At 35.4% G+C, this 14,767-nt stretch overlaps 1 long non-coding RNA gene across 3 annotated transcripts in view; it reads left to right on the plus strand.

Moving 5' to 3' along the window:
* The window catches only part of LOC143668419 (uncharacterized), a 190,682-nt gene that overhangs the window by 106,346 nt on the left and 69,569 nt on the right, over positions 1 to 14,767 (plus strand). For all 3 annotated transcript variants that reach the window (XR_013168434.1, XR_013168435.1, XR_013168436.1), the window contains exons 3-4: positions 5,318 to 5,390; positions 13,612 to 13,673. This is a non-coding gene — a long non-coding RNA (uncharacterized LOC143668419). The remainder of the gene's footprint in view (positions 1 to 5,317; positions 5,391 to 13,611; positions 13,674 to 14,767) is intronic.

A 14,767-nucleotide genomic window follows, 5' to 3' on the forward strand; every position in this document is an offset into this window, starting at 1 on the left:
TTGACATTCATTTATTTTCCATCATGTTAAAAACATTCTTATAGTTATACATTTAATCACCATCACTGTCCACTCTAGGTTTCGCTATGTTATACAGTCCAGTCTTTACCTTCTATCTTTCCTTCTGGTGTCATACATGCCCCTAAGCTTTCTCTTTCAACCATACTCACATTCTGCTTTGTTCAATGTACTTACAATATTCTGCTACCAACAGATAGTATTGTGCTACCCATTTCTGGATCTTTACAATCAATCTTGTTGAACATTCCATACTCTTTCAGCATCAAATGCCCAATACCTACCCTCTTTCTATCTCCTAAAAACCTGCGTTCTCAACTTTAACTCTCAAAGTTTGCTCATTAGTGTTAACTCATATTAGTGAGACTGTACATTATTTGTCCTTTTGTTTCTGGCTAATTTCACTCAACATGATGTCCTTAAGGTTTGTCAACATTATTGCATGCATTAGGACTTTATTCTGTCTTACAGCCGCATAATATTCTATCATATGTATATACCACAGTTTGCTCATCCACCCATCTGCTGATGGACATCTGGGCTATTTCCATCTCTTGGCAATCATCAATAATGCCGCTATAAACATTGGTGTATAAATGTCCATTCGTGTCTCTGCCTTCAGTTCCTTTGAATAGATACTTAGTAATGAGGTTGCTGGATTATATGGCAATGATATAGTTAGCTTCCTAAGGAACCACTCAACTTCCTTCCGGAACCATTGAACCATTTTACGTTCCCACCACCAGTGAATGTGTCCCTTTTTCTCCACATCCTCTCCAGAACTTGTAGTTTTCTGTTTTGTTGTTGTTGTCAGTGATCTTTCTAGTAGGTATGAGACATCTCATTGTGGTTTTGACTTGCATTTCCCTAATAGCCAAGGAAGTTGAGCATCTTTTCATATGTTTTTGAGCTGTTTGTATTTCCTCTTCAGAAAAGTGTCTGTCTGTGTCTTTTGCCCATTTTTAAATTGGATTTTTTTTTTTTTTTTGCTGTAGAATCTATGTATTCTACATAGTAAACCTTTATCTGATATTTGGTTTCCAAATATTGTCTCCCATAGCATGCTTTTTTACTTTCCTGACAAAGTCCTTTGATGCAAAAAAGTGTTCAGTTTTTAGGAGATCCCATTCATCTTTTTCTCCTTTCATTGCTTGTGCTTTGGGTATAAGGTCTAGAAAACTATCTCCTATCACAAGATCTTTAAGATACTTCCCTGCATTTTCTTCTAAAAGTTTTATGCTCTTAAATCTAATTTTTAGGTCTTTAATCTTTTTTAGTTAATTTTTGTATAAATTGTAAGATAAGGGTCTTTCATTCTTGTGGATATGTATACTCATTTCCCCAAGTACCACTTATTGAAGAGGCTACTGTATCCTATTTGAGTTGACTTGACCACCTCATCAATTATTCTTGGATAAGAGGGTCTATTTCTGAACATTCAATTTGATTTCATTGGTCAGTATATCTTTTTTTTAAATGCAATTTTATTAATATATTCACATACAATATAATTATCCAAAGTGTACATCAGTGGTTCACAAGATCATCATACAGTTGTACATTCATCACCACAAGCAGATTTTGAACATTTTCACTACTTCACAATATATATATATATGAATAAAAACAAAAAATAAAAGTGAAAAAGAGCACCCAAAATATCCCATACTCTTTATACCCCCTATTGTTTATTCAGTTTTTTGTCCTTATTTTTTTACTCATCAGTCCATACACTGGAGTATATCTATCTTTATGCCAGTACTATACTGTTTTGACCACTGTAATTTTGTGACACACTTTAAAGTCAGGTAGTGTGAGACCTCCCACTTCATTCCTCTTTCTCAAGTTATTTTTAGTATTCAGAGCACCTCACCCTTTCAAATAAATTTGATTATTGGTTTTTCTATTTCTTCAAAGTAAGTTGTTGAATTTTAATTGGTATTGTTTTGAATCTATAAATCAATTTGGGTAGAATTGGCATCTTAAGTCGATTTAGTCTTCCAATTCATTAACACAGTGCATCTTTGCATTTATTTAGATCTTTGATTTCTTTTAGCAATTTCTTGGTGCTTTCTATGTATAGGTCTTTTGTGGCCTTGGTTAAATTTATTCCTAAATACTTTATTCTTTTGGTTGCTATTATACTTGGAATTTTTTTCTTGAGTCCCCTTCAGATTGCTCATTACTAGTCTATAGAAACACTACTGATATTTGAGTGTTGATCTTGTACCCTGCCACTTTGCTGTACTCATTTATTAGCTTTTATAGCTTTGTTGTAGATGTTTCAGGAATTTCGATAGTATCATGTCATCTGCAAACAGTGAGAGTTTTACTCCTTCCTTTCCAATTTGGATGCCTTTTATTTCTTTTTCTTGCTTTATTGCTCTGCTAGAACTTCCAGTACAATATTGAATAACAGTGGTGACAGTGGGTATCCTTGTCTTATTCCTGATCTTAGAGGGAAAGCTTTCAGTCTTTCCCCGTTGAATGTGATGCTAGCTTTGAGTTTTTCTGTATATTCCATTTCTCATGTTGAGGAAGTTCCCTTCTATTCTTATCCTTTGAAGGGCTTTCTTCAAGAAAGGATGCTGAATTTTGTCAAATGCATTTTTTTTGCATCAATGAAGATGATTGTGTGGTTTTTCTGCTTTGATTTGTTGATGCGGTGTATTATATTAATTGATTTCTTGTGTTGAACCAGCCTTGCATCCCTGGAATAAAGCATGGCTTTTTAATGTCGGTACAGTATCCATTTTAGGAATAGGTAATTAATTATTTAACTAAACTTCAAGTTAGGGGTTTGGTATAAACCTTTGCATTTTCCCCACCTTTTATTAGTACAAATAATGTTGTGACAACTATCCTTGTACATATCCCATTTTTCTCATAGATCACCAAGTCAGTAGAATAAATTTGTAGTAGTAGGACTGCTGAATCAAAGGGTCTGAGCATTTATAATTTTTGATATGGATTGTGAAATTTTCATCCTTAGAGTTTTACTGATTTGCACTCTCACAGGTTATGTTTGAGTGAACCTGACATCCTGGCTAACATGCTCAGTTAAGCTTTTTTGATATTGACATTCTGTTTGATGAAGAATATAGTTTATTCTATCAGTTTATTGTGATTTCTCTTACTGTTAAATAGGTTGAGCAGATTTTTATGTTTGGGGGCCATTCGCATTTTTTTTTCCTGTGAACTGTCTTTCAATTTCCCTTTCTTGTTTTTCTATCAGGTTATTGTTTTTAAACACTTTTTTTTTAAGTTTTGTATTTAAGTAAATTAGTCCTTTTTCAGTGATGTAGGTTGAAAATTTTTCCTGTTTTTCATTTGTCTTTTGACTGTTATGGGATTATTTTTATAGAGAGAAATTTAAAATTTTATGTTGTTAAATTTATCTTTTCCTTTCATAGCCTCTGTGTTTTGTAGCAAACTCAGAAACATCTTCCTTACTCTGAGATTATACAATTATTTTTCATTTGTTTTCTTTTAGTATTCTTTATGTTTAAATCTTTAATCTATTTGATATTTATTTTATGTAGGCCCTGAGTTAGGAATACAGCTTAATTTTTTTCTATATTGCCACCAAGTTGCCTGAAAATCCAATGTTTGATGATCTATTTTTCCTATACTTATATGAAATACCACTGTTTTCACAGTAAATATTTTGTATGTTTTAGATCCACTTCTAGATTCTGTCATCTCTCTTCCAATCGCTTTTTTCTAGGCAGGCATAAATATCACACATTCTTAATTATTTTAGTTTTATAAAATATTTTAATATCTAAACAGCTAATCTCCCTTGTACTCATATCACCAGAGCTATCCTTCCTATACTTGCCCCCATATTTTAGAATTGCCTGGTTTGGTGTTTTTTTAAATGGTATTTTTATTGGCAGTAAACTAAAATTATTCATTAATTTGGATAACTGATATTTTTATGCTATCAAGAGTACCGATCCAAAAACATGATATGATTTTCTACCTTTTTCATCTTCTGTGTCCTTCAGTAATATTGTAAAGCTATCATTGTATTCAGATCTTGCATATTTTTCAAGTTCAATTCGAGGTAGTTTATCATTTTGGCATTAAGTGGCATTTTCTTCCATTAGCTTCTATTTTGTTATTTACAACTAGTCCTTCTGGAATAAAGTTAAACATAGAGATGGAAAAAGATATCCATATTATTATTTTAATGAGTCCAGTTCCATTTCATTTTGCTTGATTTTTATAAGTTTTCCATTATATGTTTTCCAGAAATGTCTGTTTTTCTTTATGATGTTTCCAATTTTGCCTTTATTTCTGTAATGATATTATATTCCTTTTCTTTTCATTCTTCCCTGAGCTCTGACATGTGCTGTTATCTTCTCATATCATCCTTGAAGATATGTGCTCTGGTCTTGTTCAGGTCATCATTTCATAATTTTATGTGAACTTACAGCTCTCCAGCTGGGCACTGTTTTCATTGGTAATATGATATCTTTTGGGGGTAAGCTTATTTTGTTTAGCATTTCTTTCCTCTTTCTTTTCCTCCCTATTTTAAAAATTTTCATTTAGAATCTCTGCTTTTTTTTTTTTTTAAATCAACACTCTCTTTTGAATAAGATACATTTTTTTTTCTATTTCATCTACTTGCAAAATGTCTGTGTAGAGATAGGGCCAGAGGTAGGAATTTTCCTCAAGAGACATAATTATGCCTGTAAGTGAGATTTTTCACTTTTATTTCTCCTGCACTAACTGGTATCAACATTTCAGTCATCTCATGATGCAGAATCTGTGTCTTCTACCCGCTTTCCATACCTCTGGCTTGGCTATGTGAATCTTCGCTCAGTGCCATCATCTCCGCTCCTCAACGTTGTATTAACAGCTGAATTTAGGAAGACTTCCTCTACCTCCTTATGTCCCAATTTTTGTTGTTGCAAACAAGAAATTGTTGATCTCGGACATGAAACATTCTTCTTATTTAGAGAATTGTAACCTAGCATTGTCTTAGATGTTTTTATGCAATGTCTCTTGTACCTTGTACCCCAGTTGATCCGTCTACATTTCACAGCCCTTTATCAAATTGGGCAGTTTTTGTTCTGATTTATGGAACATTTCTAGTTTCAATGGAGATCAAATTTGCCTTTTTCTTTCTCTTTCTTCTTATGGAGGATGATTTCCAATGGAAAAAGGAGAGAAATGACATTTTTAATGCATTATTTTAAAATGTAAAACTTGGAGTTACTTTCGAAAATTTTCTTCTGGTACCTACTACTTAAATGTATATACTAAGTCCAATTCTGCTCTTATTCTTTAGTTTCCAAATCTTCGATGGAAGCAACTTTTCAGAATCAAAGCTCTTCAAACCTTGGAAAACAGAAATGCTTGAGGTGAGAAGGAAGTAGTTGCACAATGCAGAAGAAGGGTGTTTGTCGTGTGGAGAAAGAAATTTGTTATAAATAAATAAAATAAGGGACTTATGCTACATTGTTTTCATTCTAAGATCAAGGCAGAAACTTTGATTTATGTTTGTGTGGGTGGCTGTGATAACAGTAGTTTTACAATTTTGCAACATTATGTAATTTGCAATATCGGGCTTGTTCAGAGTTGCACAAATGAGAACAAAAACTAATGGCCCTTGCTTTTAGTTGAATAAAAGTCAGGAATAGTAACAATAAAAATCACCATTTAAATAATCGTTTCCAATGCAATTGTCATTGTCTCAGAAGTTCAGTTCTTCAGGCTGGGAATACATCAGGAAATATTCTGATGAAGTTACCAGATTCATTATGCCATTATTTCCTTCATCAATCCGTCTACATTAGTTAGTTAATTATGATGTTAATTTCAAGAGCAAACTAAAATTAAGTAAGTGGCTTTTGTTTATGCAACCCAATCTTTTTATTCAAAGTTGAATCTGGGCTTTTGGTACATTTGATAATGCAGGGATGTTTTGTCTTAATTTCTCCTCTGTTGATACAGCTGTCTAATCTTATTAAATATATAAAATCAGTTTATTGCTGGCTAAGACTTTTAAAAATTAAAATGAAATATGTTTTATTAAAGTACTCATCAGCAATTAATTGGTTTCCATGCATATAATTTGATAAAAAAGAAATTATATTTCTTCCAAAGAATTCTCCATCTCTGCAATTATTTATTAATTATTTAATATTAAGCATTGTGTGCTGAACTGAGTAGAAAAGAACCAAATAGCTATTATGACAGGAAATTAAAGTTAGGATTTGTTAGTAATTTCGCTGGGGTGGGAAGTAAATTACAAAATATATGCCATGCTTCCTACCAAAGTATTAATAAATTGTTCTGCAGTAACAGTAATCCATTTTATACAAAAAATCAAAAGAAAGAGCATAAAGATTGGAAAGAACATGGACTCTGTTCCAGACATATCTGTGTTCAAACTCCAGAATCCTGCTTCACCACTTAGAGAAAACGTGACCATGGCCAAATGACTTAACTTGAGAGTTTCCTCATCTTTTAATAGTGCTATAAGCATTCTTAGGGAAGGACTGAACTTTAGACCATTCCAGTTTGAAAACAAGAGTTTAGAAGGGAGGGAGCCGATCACAAATCATGTTATGTCTGAATTCACATTAGTTTGGAACTCAGCATCAGCTTTTACAGAAATCAATTTCCCATTTTTCTTCACTATTTGAACTTTTATCTCTATTGGTTCAGAAATCTGGCAAAAACATTTCTGTATAACCCCAGCAATAAACAACAACAACCACCACAAAACAAATTAATGTTAGGAGAATGGACTGAGGGGGCTCAAATCCAGGCTCTACCACTTACACCCGGATGTGTTTGTTATATAACCAGCATGTTTCTTAGGACCTTCATCCACTCAACGGGAATACTGAAAGTAATGAACTTTATCTTAGTTTTCCAGACTACTATGACAAATACCACACAGTGTGTTGGCTAAAACAATGGGAATTTATAGGCTCCCAGTTTTGAGGTTAGGAGATATCCACAACTGAGGCATCAGTAAGGTGATGCTTTCTCCCCAAAGTCTGTCACATTCTGATGCAGGATGCCAGCAATCGTTGGGGTTCCTCGGCTTGTATCCCAGCCTTATGTCACATGGCAATGTCCTCTCCTTTCTCTTCTGGGTTCTGTGACTTAGGCTTCTGGCTCCTCTCTGTGGCTTTCTCTGAACTCTACCTTCTGGCTTCCTTCTTTCTATAAGGACTTCAGTCATCTAGATTAAGACTCAACTTCATTCAGTTGGGCCACACCCTAACTAAAAGAAATCCTGTTTACAAAGTCTTCACACTTACGGGAATGTGGATTAAAATTAAGAACGTGTCTAAATTGGGGTACATAATTCAATTACTGAAATCTTGTAGTTTATTTAAATACAGTAGTGAATAGCCATAATTTACTAATACTATTTGTTTTGCACAAAGACCGGGAAAATTATTACTGGAACTGTGTGTTTTAAAGGTCCTTTAGGCTTAAAAGGAAGAATGAAACCATGTGCCTCCCAGAACAGCATCTGGAGTAACGACCTTACAGATGACCCTTGATGTTTGAAGTTTGCAGCACAGCCCATTAGCACAGGAAAGTCTGCTTTTAGATTAGAGCAGTTTTGAGACCCGGGTGCCAGGGACACTATTCAAAGAGCAGATGTCTACTTCACCAACAAGAGATGAACACTAAAAACACATGGATGAAAACATAGATACATTAAAGAAATGTATTGATCGAAAAAAAGGAAATATTAAAATATTCTAAGATAAAAGGGAATATAGGGTGTTACTGAGCATGCAAGACATTACAGAGTGGTAGTAACGTCATAAGAAGTACTGTTCCTAGAAACTAGACTCTAGAGAAGTTCAGGCAAAACTCACAGTTTTGCTCATCCATATTCTACTTGAACATCTTGTGCTTGAATTGTGTTAAAGAGCATTTATGAAGGGAATGGATAATAAATGTTTTGAATAAACTATACTGGGAACTGACTATGTTATAACAATAGAGAAAGCTGGGAAGTACTCCAGCGGGTGTCTTTCTCATCTAAAATAGCAAGTACATGCCTAAACGTGACACCGTAAATATTTCACTCGAATGCAAAGCTGAAGACTGAACAGTGCCCTTCAGTTGTTGCTGGTAATGGGATCTTCATGATTCCTTTTCTATTGCTCAGGGAGAACTTTACCTGAAGCCTCCTTTTGGCATCTAAAGAGCAGGCGCGATGGATTGGGAGAGAAGTATAGTCTTAGAAACAACAAGGCTTGCATTTTTATTCGACTTGTTTATTTCGGTTACGAGTTCTTTGTCAGATATCTTTTTTCTGACTTGGATTGTCTTTTCTCTCTTTCTCTCTCTTTTCTTTGCTCTCTTTCTCTCTTTTTGGTAAGCAGAATTTCTTGATTAAAAATAAGTTCTGAAATTAAATGATGTTCGATTTATCATTTTTCTTGACCGTTAATCTGTTTAGTGTGTTGTTTAACGTATCATTGCCTCCTTAAAGCAAAAGAAAGGAGAATACCAACATGAATTCACCTGAAGCATAATTTTATCTGATATATGACACATAAATGAAAAGTATGATCATTTATTTAAATTTATCAGATCTACAAAATTTCAATTTTGTTAGAAACAAATTATTGATGCAACAAAACATGAATTTCATGGATTTACTGACAGCAATCCATACTTATGAAGCACCTACTATTTACAGATGACTTTCTAATTTCTTTAAATCACTCCCTTTTTAGGAAGCCAAATTACAAGATGCTTTCCATATAATGAATCAAAACCTACTTCTAAGACTTCTACTCATTGGTACTAGTGCATTTCGGTGATTCTGTGTATAGTTTTACTTCTTATACCAGGTCTTCATATACTTAGAGTGACTCTCCTCTTCTTACCAAGCCTTTGCTTTTAATGGGTATCACATACTTAAGGAGGAGTGAGTGTTTGGGTTTTAGGTGATAGGGGAAGAGAGCCAGCAGGCATTCAACCATGGGTTTTGAGCTTTGAAGTGATTTCAGGACTCTAAATAGAACTCTGGGATTCATCTGAATTGAGAATGTATGATCAGTGAGCACGCATGTTTAGAGAATGCTTCCTTAGGAGTTTTTCACTTTTAAGTAAGGTTCAAAGATGTACAGGAGGCATTAAGAATGCAGAACCATTGGAAACAGACAGGAGAGTTTATAGAGAGCAATATCAGCTGCTACCGAGTCAATTAAGTTAAGGCCTGACAAAAAAGGTCTTTGGATTTCTTGACAATTCATTTAATTCATTGATATTGGTATCCAGTTTTAGTAAAGTGAAGGGATCAAAGATCATAATCCAGGGATTTTATGATAAACTTAGTATGAGTTAAATCAACTTGAAAAAAAATAGTAGTAGAGAAATTTTGAAGCCTGGGTTATCTAAAGTGATGATTTGGAGGCTGTCAGTTGACTAACAGAGGGAAGCTGTCGAGGTCTGTAGGTGTGTTGAGAAGTTTGTGCTCAAACATAGAAAAAGTGATGCTGAAATTCTAGAAAAAGTTTGGCAGTGATAAGTGTTTTTATTCACTTGAGGGTGGTGTCTATTCTGTGGAAGTTTGCGACTTTCCATTCTGCCAGTCACATGAAGACCTGTGCATATAAACCTGAGTTAATTTACACACTATTTCTGATTACTCAGACTAATACTTTGCTGCCTCTTATATGTATCAATTCTCTATGAAGCATTTTAGGTAGAAATTTCCTTATTTAGCTTGTGGAACTTTTAAAAACATAGGTTCATAAGGGACAAGAAAAGGAAGAGATTGAAAGGAAGACCTGCAAGAAAATATGGGAAAATATAATATTTAGGATGTAGGAAGAGTAAGGCTTAGTCTTGGGGAAAAAAAGACACTTTAAATTGGAAGAAGAATGGACAAAAAGAGAAAATAGGATAAAGCAAGAGCTGTGGATATATTAAAAGGGGGAAATGTAACATTTAATTGCCTCAATTTTCTTTGTAGAGCAAGGAGACTTTATAACAGAAAAAAAAATCTTTAGTTACATTTAGTTTTGAAAAGACTGGAGATCATTCGGAATAGTCAGTTTAGGATCATGATAATCAGTACGTTATGAATGAAAAGAATTAGGAAAGATTGCGTTACTGATGAAATGAAAGCGTATTAATATTATGGATTTGTGTAGAAAAATACCAGAGCACATGCACATATATTAAGTAATAATAATATTATTCTATTAAACCTGTACCCTAGGGATAAAAACATTCTGTTATGATGCTCACCTGAGTTAGGATTTTTCTCTGATGCATGATTAATCTGAGACTGATAGTTGATTGATGTGTTCCAGAAAGGCTGAGGATTTCTCTTTTATCAGGAACCCTTCATGTTTCCCCAAATTGTGAGGGTGCAGAAGGTATCCTTCCTCTTGCCTGTCAGCTCATTTAAATTCGGAGGTTTTCTGAAACAACGTCATCCAGGCTAGGAACCAGCCCTTGATGAGACTTGACTCTTCCTTATCAAATAAGGTGGTATTTCTAAAAACTTGAAACGATCTACCTTCTTTCTCACACAACCCACATATAGAACTCTCTTACAAAAATTTCTTGTTTTCCTATTCTTCTAAACATTATCTCTTTTGAAATGTTACTTCTCTAAGAATCACTTGGATAATTATCACCCTTTTGCAGTGTACTAAGAGGTACCTATCAGTTGTTAAAAGAGCTTATTTGTCCCTTTGAGAGTCTAATTCACAACCAAAATGTGCCCAAGCTGCAAGAAAGACTCTGGCTTATTTCATGTGAGCATATGATGTATCATGGAACTGATTTATAAGTGAAATATGTTCTGTTTTCAATGAAATTTGGAACTCAGTGTAACATTTGCTAATATGTATTTTTTTAGTCCAGAAGGATACTGTTTCATTTCTCCTCTAGCATTCTGACTGGTAGCTTTTCCAGTTCCTAATTTGTCTTTATGGGCTCTGACTCACCCCTATGCCTGTCCCAGAAGAGAGTTCCATCCTGCAGAATGGCAAGCTCTTCTCACCATACTATGCTACTTACCAATAAATAGCATCTGAGATTCTAAGCACTTATTTGGTTTATACTTGTTTGCCAAGGATCTAATCAAGCTACAACAGACATACATGGAGTGCCTACTATGGCTCCATCTCTGGCTAAAACTAGAAATATGGTGGAGAGAATGATAGACACATTATTGCTTTCTTGGAACTTAATAGACAATAAACTAAAGAATTTCAGGCGGTTAGGGTGCTAAGAAGACAACAAACTGGATAATGAGATAGAAAGTGACTGGGAGAGGCTGATTAGATTTGGACATCAGAGAAGATACATTCGATGAAATTGCTGAAATATGAATGATCAGAAGGGCCCAGTGATATAACTATCCAGGAGAAAAGACTTCTGAGCAGAAGGAACGGTAAGTGCAAATACCCCAATGGAGTGGCGAGTTGTTATGTTCAAAGAACTGGAAAAAGTCAGTGTGATTGGAGGACTGTGGACAAAGTGGGGAGGTATGAGAAAGGCAGAGGGTTGAGCAGAAGCTAGTTTATGTAGAACATGGAAAGTTGGGATCTTATTTCATGTGCAGTTGAAAAACCATCGTAGAATTTTGAGCAAGGAGATTTTATGATCTGTTTGATTGTAAAATGATCCTTCTGAATGTTATGTGGACAGTGAGGACAATGGTTGGTGCAGGGAGAGTCTGTCAGTGGTCTGTATGAGAAATTATGGAGGATTGTACTTGGATGATGGTGATGGACATAACACAAAGTAGCAGACTCAGAATTTACTTTGGAGTTACACTTGACTGATTTCAGACTGATTTCAGACAATAAGGGAAAGACTCAAAGTTGCTTCCTTGGGTTTTGGCTTAAGAAACTCTGTGGATGATGGTGGCATTTATGGATTACAGCTAAAACATATATTCCTGGTATCTGTTTGTTAAAGTTCCTATGTTAAAGTTCCTAAATGATATGTTGGCTTAAACCACAAGAATTCATTGGTTCATGGTTAGAGGTCCAAAATCAAGATGTCGGCAAGGCCATGCTTTCTCCCAGAGTTGCCAGCTCTCTGGTTGTGGCAATCTTCTGTCACGTAGTGACGTCCGTGCTCTTCTCCTGTGGCTTTGTTGAACTTCCGACTTTTCCTACTGCATACAAATTTCCTCTCTTTATAAGACTTCCAGTAATATGGATTAAGACCCACTTGATTGAATTTGGCCACACTTTAATGATAACATCTTCAAAATGTCTTATTTCCTAATGGGTTCACATGTACTTGAATGTAGATTAAGATTGAGAACATGCTCTTGTGGGGTATGTGATTCAGTCCCCAATAGCTGGTGACAACAATTCCAGAGGTGACTTTCTGATTACTCAAAGTTCTGGTTTTGGCAGTTGTGAAATGTTATTCTAGGAGCCACTTCAATATAAAAAAAAAGCCTGCTTTTCCAGCTCATCCAATTATTTGAACAGTCTTAATTCCCCATTTTATACCCCTTTATACTTCAGGTGCTAGAAAGCTTTCTATCCCTTGCAACTGAACTCTGAGTCAATGAGCTCAGAGAAAAACAAGAAGAAGAGTCTGGTTTCATGGAAGACAAGAGAAAAAAGTGTTTTGTGATGGAGAGAATTATCAGTTATGTTGGATGCTGCTGAGAGAGCAAGTAAAATGAATAAAAGGAAGTTATTTCTGGATTTGGTGAACTGGAGGTAATTGTTGATTTTTCAGCAGAATGTTGGAGGAAGCTCAAGTGGATGAGTTGAGGAGTAAATGGAAAATAAGGAGGAGAGAGAAATTATAACTAAACCTTTTAAGTGGTTTTGTGAGATGGAACAGAGAAATGTTACAGTAGCTAGAGGAGGACAAAGGGTTAGGGAAAGATATGTTTGAAGTGGGGATTCTTTATATACAGTATCTTGCTTTGGCTGCAAATTACAGAAATTCTAATTCAAATTGGCTTAAGCAATAAAGAAAACTGAATGGTTTTTGTAACTGAAAATGTACCGAATTGGGGGTGCCATGTAGATTTTTCTGTGACTTTCAGTTCTGCAGTTCTTTACATTCTCTTTATATTCAGTTTTAGCTTTTATTATAATAGCAAAATAATAACAGCAGTTCTAGCCTTTGTATCTGTACAGCATATAGTTTAGAGTCAGAAGAAGCCCAAAGTCCTGACGTTCACTTGGTTTGAACCAACCTAGATAAACTGCAGTGTCCAGAGGAATTTTATGAACTAAATGACTAGGGTGTAGGTTACTGCCATTTCCCAAACCAGCAGCTATGAGGGGAATAACATTACCTTGAAACCAAAGGTGGGTGTTAATCTCATTCGACATTTGGCTCCTGAACAATGAGGGTGAAAGAGTGGTCAAGTTGACAATGCAATAGAGTGTCCTTATACTGTCAGGAAGATGCTGGAAAAGAAACCAGTGAGTAAAGAATAGTGATAAGTGGAGGAGACCTTCACAAAAGTGGAGGAGGGTCACTTCATCCACTGTTAGGTGAGAGAGGGAAATTATGGTTGGGTAAGAAAGTCACCGACTAGCTTGTAGTAGAGGAAAGATGAAGGATTTCCTATATGCTTGCTTCTGTTTTCCCCAGGAAGCATGAGACAAGATCATCATCTGATGGTGAACGAGGCAGAGAGGCACAAGGATGTCGAGGTGAGAGGAGAAGTCATGAAATCATGACTCTGGAGAGCGTGAAAGTGAACATGTGGGGCATATAAAGGAAGGAGTGAATGACTGAGAACTACTATCACATTCCCATTTCTGCTTTGGGGGATTGCAATTCTCCTAATACTCAGGTTAACAAACTTGAAGTGACTATTTATTCTCCCTCCTTCGTTCTCTGTTTTTTCTTTTCACGCCCAATTTCTATAAATGTTCTCCCTTAAAATTGTTTAAAAGTATCCATTCTTTCTCTCCTGTTCCCACTCTCACTCCTCCAGTCTGGGCTGTCATCATTGCAGAGGAGGGTTATTGTGGCAGCTTCCTTCCGTTGAACTCTCATCTTCAGATTCTTCTCTCCCTGTCCAATCATATCACTGTCAGAATAATCATCCTTCAGTACAGTTTTGTCATGTTGTTTCCCTGTTCAACTCCTCTACCTGAGTTTCAGAAGTCTCCAGTCTAGGCCCTCCTTGATTTTTTCCCTCTATTTTCCAATATAAAAATTTCTAGAACTGTTAGTCTAGTCTTTTCCTTTTCCCAAGACTATAATGTCATATTCCTTTCCATTTTCCCTTGTTCACTCTTGGTCCACTTGCTATATCTTGCAAGCCTGGTCTTTTACTATCAAATGACATCCATCCTTTTGCACTGCCCTGTTCAGTAGAACTTTCTGGGATGAAAAAAATGCCCCACATCCGTGCTGTCCAGTATGAAAGCCACATCAGTCACAGGTAGGTCCTGAGCATGTGAAATGGGGTGAGTGACACTGAAGGACTGATTTTTAAAATTTTATTAATTTTAATTAATTTGACTTTTAATGTAAATAGCTACCTGTGGCTAGTGGTAATTGCAGCTTTAAACCTATTGCTTATCCCACTGGTAAGAAACCTTTCTTGACCACTTAGCCACTTAAACCTTTACGGCTATTCCTCCTGCTCTGGACTATGCAGCATGTTTTTAGACTCATTTATATTTTTTCCTGCTTTCCTATCATTGCACTTGCCTTATTTCTCCCTTGTCTTATTTTTCTTTTTCTTACAACTTTGAGATCATAGCATAATCTTCAGCACATACTTGACTAAAGC

The sequence above is a fragment of the Tamandua tetradactyla genome, chromosome 24 (genome assembly GCF_023851605.1).
Source record: "Tamandua tetradactyla isolate mTamTet1 chromosome 24, mTamTet1.pri, whole genome shotgun sequence".
In the NCBI taxonomy this organism is placed as follows: Eukaryota; Metazoa; Chordata; class Mammalia; order Pilosa; family Myrmecophagidae; genus Tamandua; species Tamandua tetradactyla.